We start from the raw sequence: 12,105 nt of genomic DNA, 5'->3' as shown, positions 1-12,105 counted from the left end.
GGCTAAGACCCCTACCAGTGCCCACCAGTGCCCAGCATCAGAGTGTGTGTGTGTGGCTAAGACCCCCACCAGTGCCCAGCAGTGCCCAGCATCAGAGTGTGTGTGTGGCTAAGACCCCCACCAGTGCCCAGCAGTGCCCAGCATCAGAGTGTGTGTGTGGCTAAGACCCCCACCAGTGCCCAGCATTAGAGTGTGTGTGTGGCTAAGACCCCCACCAGTGCCCAGCATTAGAGTGTGTGTGTGGCTAAGACCCCCACCAGTGCCCAGCAGTGCCCAGAATCAGAGTGTGTGTGTGGCTAAGACCCCCACCAGTTCCCAGCATTAGAGTGTGTGTGTGGCTAAGACCCCCACCAGTGCCCAGCAGTGCCCAGCATCAGAGTGTGTGTGTGGCTAAGACCCCCACTAGTGCCCAGCAGTGCCCAACAGTGCCCAGCATCAGAGTGTGTGTGTGGCTAAGACCTCCACCAGTGCCCAGCAGTGCCCAGCATCAGAGTGTGTGTGTGGCTAAGACCCCCACCAGTGCCCAGCAGTGCCCAGCATCAGAGTGTGTGTGTGTGTGGCTAAGACCCCCACCAGTGCCCAGCAGTGCCCAACATCAGAGTGTGTGTGTGGCTAAGACCCCCACCAGTGCCCAGCAGTGCCCAGCATCAGAGTGTGTGTGGCTAAGACCCCCACCAGTGCCCAGCATTAGAGTGTGTGTGGCTAAGACCCCCACCAGTGCCCAGCATAAGAGTGTGTGTGTGGCTAAGACCCCCACCAGTGCCCACCAGTGCCCAGCATCAGAGTGTGGCTAAGACCCCACCAGTGCCCAGCATTAGAGTGTGTGTGTGGCTAAGACCCCCACCAGTGCCCACCAGTGCCCAGCATCAGACTGTGTGTGTGTGGCTAAGACCCCCACCAGTGCCCACCAGTGCCCAGCTGTTAAATCAAAAACATACCATTGTTAACCTCATTACCATCAGGAGATAGACACATGTTAACATACCCAAATTTGAACATCACACCAGCTCCCAGGCACAAAGCAGTCACAGACATTATCAGACAAACTAAAGTTCAGAAAATGAAATAAATTGCTTTAGTCAGCTGGGTCAAAATTGAAAACGCAAATAAGAGTCCTTGCTCATAAAAGGTAAATGCCAGTCAAAAAAAGCCAGAATAACAGTTTGTGCCGTCATGGATGTGCTCACACCCAAACTTGCCTGCACATGGAGTTCAATCCGCAGTGGTAACTTTGGGGACATCATCTGTGGAATCCTCCGGCACCGCATGGACAGGAGAGGGAAGGACAGGTGGAGTGGGTGCAGGTGTTGTGGATTCATCCACACTGGCTGGTGCATCGCTGAAAGTAGCAAGATAAACTTGGCTGCACACTTCAGCCAGTTCGGAAAAACTACAACCTGAACCCGGGGACACATTGGGGGTGGAGGTAGAGGGCTGTGAGTCTGTTCTCCTGGGTCTGTGGATGCGTGTGTGAGGTGTGTCCCCTCTCCCTGTGGGTGTGCCTACATCCCCTTGAGATTGTGTGCGTGGAGATTTGAGCTTCTTCTGCCGTGTGGGTGTGCTGGGTGTGTCTGGTGTTGTCTGACCTGTGGCGTCTGCGTGTATGTTGGGTAAGTATGGGAGAGGCAGAGGTGGATGGTTCTGAAGGATGGGGCGGGCAGATGCTGCTCGGTGTACAGAGCTGCCGTCAGTGTTTACTCTATGGCAGCCACACTCCGACGTAGATCAGACATGGCCGATGACATGCCCTCCGTGAACGACACCAACTGTGTAATGAGTTGTGTATGTCCATGGAGGACAGTCAACATGGATGTCTGACCTACTGCAATCTGCCGGAGTAGGTCCACAGACTCAGCACTGAGGGCAGCAGGGGACCCAGGGGCAGGGGCTGCGGTGCCGGGAACAAAGGAGACACGGGGGCTAGCACGGAGCCTAGGGACACTAACAACTGGGAGGGTGGAGATGGTACTGGAGGAGGGGAGGCCAGCCAAAGATGAAGAAGTGACCATTGCTGCATATTCCCCCTCCTCCTGAGAGTCTGATTCGGAGCCGTCCGCATGGTAGGATGTGTCAGTCACATGTCGTCCGGCCTGCAGACTCTCCTCACCCTCGGTGCCACTGCCTCCCTCTGACTCCTCAAAGCAGGTGGCACTGTCGCTGGGTCCCTCTGCCTGGTCCGCGCCTGTGTCTCCTCCAGATTCTGATGATGATGCTGTTGGCAAGGAGAATAAGAAAAACATATCAGTCACCTGTACACATCAGACATATCAGCTACAAATCATTTAGGCACATTTATAAACATGGCATGCATCATGAGTCACATGCCACAGAACTCTGCACAATGCTAAGTCTAGTCTTGGGCAATTGTAAGACACACAACGCTCAATGTATAGTAGGATACAAGCAACAGGCAAGGCAAAAACTTGTATGAGAGACACAATGATGAGCCACTGCCTGACAACAGGATAGCTGATGATGCATCACAGTTCATTTGCCCACCCTGCCACCCAATTCCAGACCTGGTCATGTTTGATTTGCTTTGACCTTGTGCCACATGGGAAAAGTTTTGCCTGAACTGACATGTGATGCCATCCTGGGACCTGAACCAAGTGTCCTATCACCTCACACTGGAATCACAGCTGTCTACACCCAAAGCCACATTGTGTGGCTGACCATCAATATTATTTACAAACAACATGCAACATATTTGGAGAATATGCACACACGCACTGCCCAGTGTGAGTATGCATAAGCCCAAATTATTGCACATGTACAGTGTGCACCTGTAGCTAACACATGACAATTAGAAAGTGTACCATGGACAAAGGCCACTGAGGCTGACTTGTGCAGAAAACACATGTTGAGACTCAAGATCAGTGCCAAAATATGAAGAAGCGCACAAAAGGAGTTAGGTCCTTAGAGGGGCCGAGGGAGGGCTGGACCATTTTATAATATCAAGACACACACAAAAATGCCCCCTTCTCGCACTACTTGCAATATGATTTTTACAATGACCAAATACACAATTAAATTGAATCTGGTCAGGTACATTTATTTATACCTTTTCTTCATATATTTTTAGAAACTACTATACTCCAGAAAATTCCAAATGCAGAAAAAGAATACATATACAGTCTAAATCAGTCAGCAAGTTACTTGTCAAATTCACAAAAAACATTACATTCACACCTAAAGTAACAACATCCACATAAATCAAAAAGTACATCCAACAAACATATACAAAATACAATTTATCAATTTGAAATACATTGAGTTATCTCATTGTTTACATGCTAAAAACAATTCATAGCGAGAGCTGCAAAACTTGAATTATTTAATGAAAACACTAGATGTAGTATTGGCTCTTGCTGGGTTTGCCGACGCGTTTCAAGTTTGGGTAATTCCTCCCCAAACTCTCATTAGGGCTCTGTTAATGATCTGTCTAGGATGCAAAAAAACATGAAGTTTTATTGACAACCTTTTAACCTCTTCTCTGAGTGTCGTAACAGTTTGGACAAAGCTGTGTGTACCTGTAATTTCCTAAGCAGGTGACCATAAGTCACTCCTGTCGATAGATTCTCTATTTTCATCCAATAGTGGGTGGCACTCTTTGCAATCTAAAAAGTTAATTAGCCACACATTCATTTTTATATGTAGATAGTATATTTTTCTTTCAGTCATGGTTTAGGTAGAATTAATAAAAACCCCTACCTTCGTCTGCGCGAGCTGGCGCTGTGGGGGAAGGGCGGAGGAATTTCTATCTCAATTTGTTCTCAACCTGTTTTGCAATAAAACATGTGACACTTTGACCAGTTGTATTCATTTTGACTGGCATTTTTGTTATCGTAGCGAATGTAGCGAGCATCCCATACCTTATTTATCGTCCACTATTATATGGCCGTTGGGCTACGTTACTTGTTCCTCAGGGGCTCTTGCATTCACCTATGAAAACAACATGTTTCATAAGGACCCAGTCATATTGTTCTCTTTTTTTGTAAAACCATTTATGTTACATCATGGTCTCCTGGCCTACCTGTTTTCTAACCCGTCGGGTCGAGGTGATTCCTCTCGCCCCCGTATACCGCCCCGTCCGGGGTTCAGCGTCTCTCATGCTTGCCGCTGTTTCTGCGCGTATGTATACAGTCGTTATTGGAAGAATTAATCACTCTGTGGGAAGAAAAGCACGGAGGTATAGCAACCGAGTACTTTCCATTCTACTCTACAAAAGCGGCATCAGGCGTCACGATATCACGCGCGTGCCTGATCATTACCTGTAGATACGATCTGTTCCGCTCAGACGGAGTCAATCCTCCTGTAACTTTCACCCACGGTGTATGAGCCCGGCGGCCATTTTGGTCTGCTTAAAGGGACTTCTATTCCATTCAGATGCATCATGGATGCCGTAGTTCTTAGCCGACAATTTTCAAAAAAGTATTAAATGTACTTGCCAGAATTGTTCGTCTAACCCAAGGATAATTATTTGTCACATTACTTCGAGGAAGAAAGTTGCATGAGGGGTCACTACTTGTGTTACCACACATCGAATTTTTATATTTAGCCTTGGACTATACTGAATCAATCAGATGGACAATGGCAGTGTATTTACCACATTCGTACAGTCGGAGCACTCTTTAAAATGTCAATGGTTAGTAGACATTTGTCCTTCTTTTTATTTCGAGACCTGAATATTTAGGTACAGCATGGTACTTTGCCCACAGTGTCTGCAAACAGGCAGACGGACACCAACACCTAAAGTCTTGACAATTCCGACATACTGTTTAGTCCAGTAATTATACAATTACATTTCAAAATCAAGTATGCTTCTTTTTCCAGAAGCTTTTTGTCAATATCAACAGGGCGCTGTACGTTATTCATTGTAAAAAGGACTGACCACTTGAAATCATTTTCATTATGGGACATCTCCACATGTGATGCCATCCTGGGACCTGAACCAAGTGTCCTATCACCTCACACTGTCATCACAGCTGTCTACACCCAAAGCCACATTGTGTGGCTGACCATCAATATTATTTACAAACAACATGCAACATATTTGGAGAATATGTACACATGCACTGCCCATTGTGAGTATGCATAAGCCCAAATTATTGCACATGTACAGTGTGCACCTGTAGCTAACACATGACAATTAGAAAGTGTACCATGGACATAGGCCACTGAGGCTGACTCGTGCAGAAAACACATGTTGAGACTCAAGATCAGTGCCAAAATATGAAGAAGGGCAGACACCGTGCACATGTGGTGCTACATGTAAGGTACCAACAGGTGTCACAGACCCCCCTCCAACATGATGATGTGCAAAGGAAGATGCATACTGAGACATTGCACCATAGGAGTACATGTGAAAAACAATAATTAGCCAAAGCGCTGGTCAAATGTGGAGTAGGGCAAGGCATGTTAAGAAGCAGCTGCTGAAACTGGGACATTCTAATGCCAATGCATAAAGTGCCTGTCTGACCACACGACTCCAACTATGGGAGTGTTACCATGCCTTGGAGCACTACAGGTAGCATGTGACACACATGACAACAAACAGACATGTACCTACCCCCTTCTTGCTGCTGTCCCTCCTGCAACTGCCTATGGAGGTCTGGGAACACCACTTCCAGGACCCGGAGCATGTGGGGGGTGAGGTGGCGGGTGCCGCCATGCCGGCGTGGAGCTTCCAGCTTCAGCTGTACTCTGGCGATGCGGCGGGTCCAGCACCGGATGTCCTGCCACCTCTTCTTGATGTTTCTGAGCCTCCTGCGAGGCCCCCCTCACTCCTGACACCCCTGGCGATGTCCAGCCAGATTTCACCCTTCTCATAGGCAGATACCTGTCACGAATGTAAAGTAAAAGATCATCAGTACACCTGGTCCATGTTCCAAAGACACACATATGTGCACAAAATACTTGAGGACAACAGGGCATCGTATGCTCCACACATTTGCATCATTGTCCAGGAGTATGTGGCCTGTGAGCAAACACAACTGCATTACATGCCATTGAAAGGCTACAGATGACATGAGGGGTGCAAAACACTCTTTGAGCATGGCACTCACTGAGCAATATATGCTACATCTGGGTGCACTGCAGCACGTGACATGCTGTCACACACCCCACTATAACAAAGAACCATCTTTAAACAACACTGTACACCCTGGCACTCACTCCCAACAACATAGCATCTATCCACTATACATACACAGTGGCTATAATGTCACACACACAACAGGTGCACACTCCAAGGTAGTGCACACATCACTCACCTGATCCTCTGGTCTCCCATACAGCTTGCTGTAGTTAGGCAGGAGGGCATCCAGCATGGCCTTATTCTCACCATCACTGAATGCAGGTGCCCTCACCATGCTCAGCTAATCAGGGTCCAGAGGATACAGAGACAGCAGCTGTGTTTACCACTCCAATGTTGTGCAGGCAAGTGCCCTCACACAGCCACATGCTGCCTTATATTTGGGCTGCAGAGGGTCTGTGAGTCCAAGGAGTACTGTGTGATAGGCCACCATAGTCAGCATCCTATGTTTCCTCTAAACCCATCACACATAAGGCCATGACACACATATGCATGGTTTGAAAACTGAGCCAGAGCTGATCAACAACTTTTGCAACATTGTATACTTTTGCCCAACTGAATTTTCTAGAACACCTGTAGGAGGCTCAAAACTCTCTGTATCCATGACAACCTGGTTGCATTCCGATCATTCCACTGTTCCCCTAGATGTTCCCTATGTATATATTTAAATACCCACACAAGTACGGTGCCATTGCCGTTGAAAATGCAACCCATTCTATGGTGAAACGAGGCGTACACACGCACGTACCATTGGGGTACGCTGTGCTCGCGTATGGCTGCAATTCAATGGGGAAACGAGGCGTACACACGCACGTACCATTGGGGTACGCTGTGCTCGCGTGTGGCTACAATTCAATGGGGAAACGAGGCGTACACACGCACGTACCATTGGGGTACGCTGTGCTCGCGTATGGCTACAATTCAATGGGGAAACGAGGCGTACACATGCACGTACCATTGGTGTACACTGTGCTCGCGTGTGCCTACAATTCAATGGGGAAACGAGGCGTACACACGCACATACCATTGGGGTACGATGTGCTCGCGTATGGCTACAATTCAATGGGGAAACGAGGCGTACACACGCATGTACCATTGGGGTACGCTGTGCTCGCGTATGGCTACAATTCAATGGGGAAACGAGGCGTACACATGCACGTACCATTGGGGTACGCTGTGCACGCGTATGGCTAAAATGCTATAGGGAAACGAGGCGTACACACGCGCGTACCATTGCGGTACAGTGCGTCAGACATGCTCAAGTGAACGCTTGTGTAGGCTGCGTTCCTGACCTCATTCATGTCACCATTGGAAGAGTGACTCCAGGAAATCACATTGCAGGGATGTAGTCTACACTCATGTTGACGATGTGGATGCATACATCAGCATGGCATCCTTACATCAGCATGCCCCAGGTGTGGCAGACATTGAAGAAGCACAGGGACTGTGAGCTTGTGGGTCAGTTGATGTGTGAAGATCTCTTGAGACATGTCATTAATCATTTTGCAAATGTGTATCACATACATTCAACACTTTGCACCTGAGTAACGTCTGCAACATATTGTGATGCACATCAACACTGGAATGCCACACCATTCAGTACAAGGAACTGTCACATGATGACAGCAACATGCCCACTGTCACAGAGGTCGATTTGACGCACAGCATGACCCTGTGTGACCACGTCATGTGTGTGCCATGTGCGACATTGTGCATGCAGTTTGCATATGAAATAATCAAGTCAGTATTATATTCCTCACCTTAGAATATCCCCAAGTGTCATACTGGATATGGCAATTTCCGCTTAGCAGTACTCTTGTGTGTCGGTAGGCATCTCCTGCGGCTCCGCGTGTGTCGTTGGCGTTGTGTGCGCCGTGATGACGTTGTCCGAGTACTCATACGTCGCCTCTGCGTGCTCACGTCAGGTCCTCTTATTTCACACCACCAGCGCTGTTCCCGTATAAGTGTAACCTTACTGATTTTTCTTTTTCAAATCATAGTACGATCACTTCTGACCATTTAACTTGGATTGTCCGACTCAGGACGGTGCCAATAGGGATGGCCGTTTCCAAGCCTGTGAGGATTGCGACCGAGTCATGTCGGTGACTGACCCTCACCGTTGGTGTCTCCACTGTTTTGACGTCAAGCACGACAACAAGAGCTGCTCCGACTGCCGGGACCAGACATATGAAGCTAGGTGTGAGTGGTCCCACAAGCGGCTTGGACTCCAGCAGTTGGGCCTGCACCGCAATAGCTCATGGTGTGGACGTAGGTTGAGTGCCTGGGCGTGGGTGTTGAGACATCAGAGCCCCGGGATTTGACATCAGTCCTCCAGGGCAAAGTCGTCAGGTAACCACAAGAAGTCAAAGAGACGTCATCGCACTTCAAACTCACCACAATGCACGTGCAATGCTGCCTGGGATTCAGGTGACACCGCCCACGCGGCTCCGTCAGATTTGCAGCCGTCGTAGCCTGCACCACGACCCCCGGTCCCTGGGAAGCATCCGACGCAGGAGGAGTAAGTGCGCCTCTTCATGGCCATGATGTCCCTCACTCCACTGACGGGCTACGCCGCGGCTTAGGGCCCAGCGGACCCGTCTGGGGGCACTAGCGGGTCTGGTGCTTTGCCCCCGAAGCCGTCACTTGCTTTGGCTCTGAAACAGGCGGCGCCTTCGTCCCGGCCCCGCTGGGACAGACAGGATCCGATTGGTGATCCTGGTCCTCGCTGGTTCACCTCACATCCTCAACGGCAACAGTCCCCCAGGTGTCACCCTTGGCGCCGTACTCGGGTGGTGCTGTCCCCAATACCACACACTATACGGCTCCGGCGTGGGAACTGCGCGGCAGAACACCGCTTTAAATGCTGCATGTGGAGTTAAAGCTCAACGAGCCGGGCACAGCTTATGACAACCCTTATTATCAGGGAATGGGTGATAAGGAGTATTGGGAGGGTTCTGAAGACCCACTGACACGTGAGTGTCAGTCCCAAGACAACAGGACAGGTGGACTGGGGGATATGAGTGGTCTGGACACCTAGCCAGACACTGGTAATGTCTCTACTCCAAATGTGTCTTTGGATGAGCGGGCAACGTACAGTGTTGTGTTTAGGTGGGCGGCCGAAGCCTTGCCCCTTCATCTCCCCGTTGCAGCCGTGAGGACCAACCTCCTCACTGAGGACCTTAAACTGCAGTCAAGTTTGGCTGAGCCTCTGCAGCGGTTTCATGAGGCATTGACTGACGCTATATTGGCCACCATGTCCTGGCCCGCTGCAGGTTTGGCTGTAGATAGGCATGTTGCCAGACGCCCACACCCCTCCCCGGACGACCCATGTTTCCTCTCCTCCCACCCCACCCCCGAGAGCATGGGCATCCAGGCCTCCAAATCACAGACCGCATTCCCGTTAGCTCCGCTGGACAGGGTATCCAAGAGGTATGAGCAGTACGGAGAGATGGTATCATCCTCCCCGAGTCTGGGACTGAGGTTATCCAACATCACATGCCTCTTTGTCCGCTACACACACTCTCTGTGGGACACCGTTGTGGAACTGCTGCCAGAGTGCGCGTTGTAGGTACGGGCAATACTTGGTCAAGCCCTTGTCGAATGCCGATCTGCGAGACGGCATTCGATCCTGTGTGGGCTGGATAACACCGACTCACCGGGCAGAGCAATGGAATCCACGGAGGCAATTTGTTGCAAAGCCTGGTATGTATTCGAAGTTAGGAATATGGTACTAACTACTGTTCCTTACAGATATTTCGTTACAAAAGGTAAGTAACTAGTTCATACTGTTCAGTATATCTGCTGTAGGAGCATCTATGTTGTGTCCTTGCCGTGATGACAGGGTTTCAAATGTACGCACACCATGCCACTTGTGCAAATGAACCGCTCATATGTGTGATGGCATCACAGACCATTTGTCACAAATCAAACATTTCTGCTGTCTGATGATGTCCATGTAATAGTTTGGGAAATATCACACCCCAATAGGAATATGTCAGATCTGTGCAAATGATGGCACATGTGATGTGGGTGTGTGTATTGCTGTCAGATGTCTGGATGTGCAGACAACCTCCTAATGCAATTCACGTGACGTGTGTCACTGACGTGATACATTGTCATGCTCACTCACACATTCCCATCAGATCATTTGTATGCATGTCATATCCTTTCCACAGACAACAGGTCTTTTACTTTTCACGGAGGAGTGGCTGGCAGCTGGCACATGTTTCCTCAGTGTGTATCCCGCGCCACACTCAAAATTGTCTAGATTTGTTGAAGCAGTATTGCTTGTGCCATGTACATTGTTATTGTCTTAGTCTGACTGTTGTACACATTTTCTACTAAATATGTTTTGCAGGGCACCCCCTCTGGAAAGGCCGTTGCCAGACTTGGAAGCCATGAGGGAACGTAATTGCATACGGCGTTACCGCTTCGGCAGACAGTTGATCAAGAACCTGGCGGACAGGCTGGAAGATCACCTGCAACCACGACACAGGTATCCATCTGCGCTGACACCCAAGGTAAAGGTGATGGCAGCCCTACATTTCTTTGCCACAGGTACGTTCCAATTTACCATAGCTGATGTGGGAGGGATGTCTCAGACAATGGTAAGCCGGGTATTGAGTGATTAATTGGCAGCTATGTTGCTGCACCTTGATGAAATCATTACATTCCCCACTCCAGACAGTTGACACATGTCAAGGGGGAATTCTATGCCCTGGGACGCATGCCACATGTAATTGGTGCAATTGATGGTACACATGTTACTCTGGTGCCACCACAGGCTCAGGAGCAAGCGTACCGCAACAGGAAACACTACCACTCGATAAATGCCCTGGTGGTGTGTCTTGCCAACATGCTTATCTCACATGTTTCTGCATGTTTTCCAGGATCGTGCCACGATGCTTTCATCATGAGGCGTAGCAGGGTACCACAGATGATGCTGCAGCTGCACAACCACCGGGCATGTCTTGTTAGTGGGTAAACTCTGTCAGCTATGTATGTCAGTATGTCAAAACTTCATGGACTGCATCATATTACACACTCATTTCCATGATGTCAATTTGCAGGAGACGCAGGATATCCAAACATGCCGTGGCTAATGACTCCGCTACGCAACCCCAGGACAGCTGCAGACCAGCGGTACAACAATGCTCATGGGAAGACCAGGCGGGTGATCGAGTGAACATTTGGACTCTTGAAGAGCCGGTTCAGGTGCCTGGACAAGACAGGCGGAGCCCTCCAAAACAGCCCACGCAAGGTGTGTGACATCTTCACCGTGTGCTGCATGCTACACAACATGGCAGTGGAGAAGGCCGTGCCACTCTACCTTGATCCTGATGAGCTGGAACATCCGCCTGTTGAGGATGAAGGCCTTGCCCAGGATGCCAGTGACGAGGAGGATGAAGATGATATCCGGAGTCACCTCATCCGCAACTTCTTTTCATAATGGTTAATCATAGGTGCATTTGGGTATAACATGTACTATAGAGTTGCATGGGTAGCATGCTGTGTATGCAACTGACTGTATGCAATGTTACTTGGATGTTTGTTGTGCAGTGTCACACAGGTGCAGATGTAATGCAACACACATACGTGCTATGTGTGTACTTGGAATGTACAGGTGTACTACAACATCAGGCTATTCAACAGGACAATCTCAGAATGACATTATACCGAACTGTTCCTCTCATCCCCAGCTCGCCCTGCCTGTTGTCCGTTGGTGTCATCGTGGTCAGCCTGCTATTGCTCATTATGATTGCAACGTCAGCCGAATCAACGGAGCATGCATGGACATGTGGAGAAGTCAATTTGGGTAAGGAATCATATGAGGCTGTTTAGCGTTGGTATGGTTTCAAATGTGTGGTACATGTTCATGCGCATGTTGGTAGACCATGCATACATGCAACAACATCATGTTTCTTATTACATGTATGCCCACTCCCATGACAGGATAGTCACCCCATCTGACAGTCATCTGTTGTAGTTTTAGACTCGGTGAATGCATCAAT

The sequence above is a fragment of the Lissotriton helveticus genome, chromosome 3_2 (assembly GCF_964261635.1).
Source record: "Lissotriton helveticus chromosome 3_2, aLisHel1.1, whole genome shotgun sequence".
Classification (NCBI taxonomy): Eukaryota; Metazoa; Chordata; class Amphibia; order Caudata; family Salamandridae; genus Lissotriton; species Lissotriton helveticus.
Note: the sequence above shows the minus strand (reverse complement) of the source record.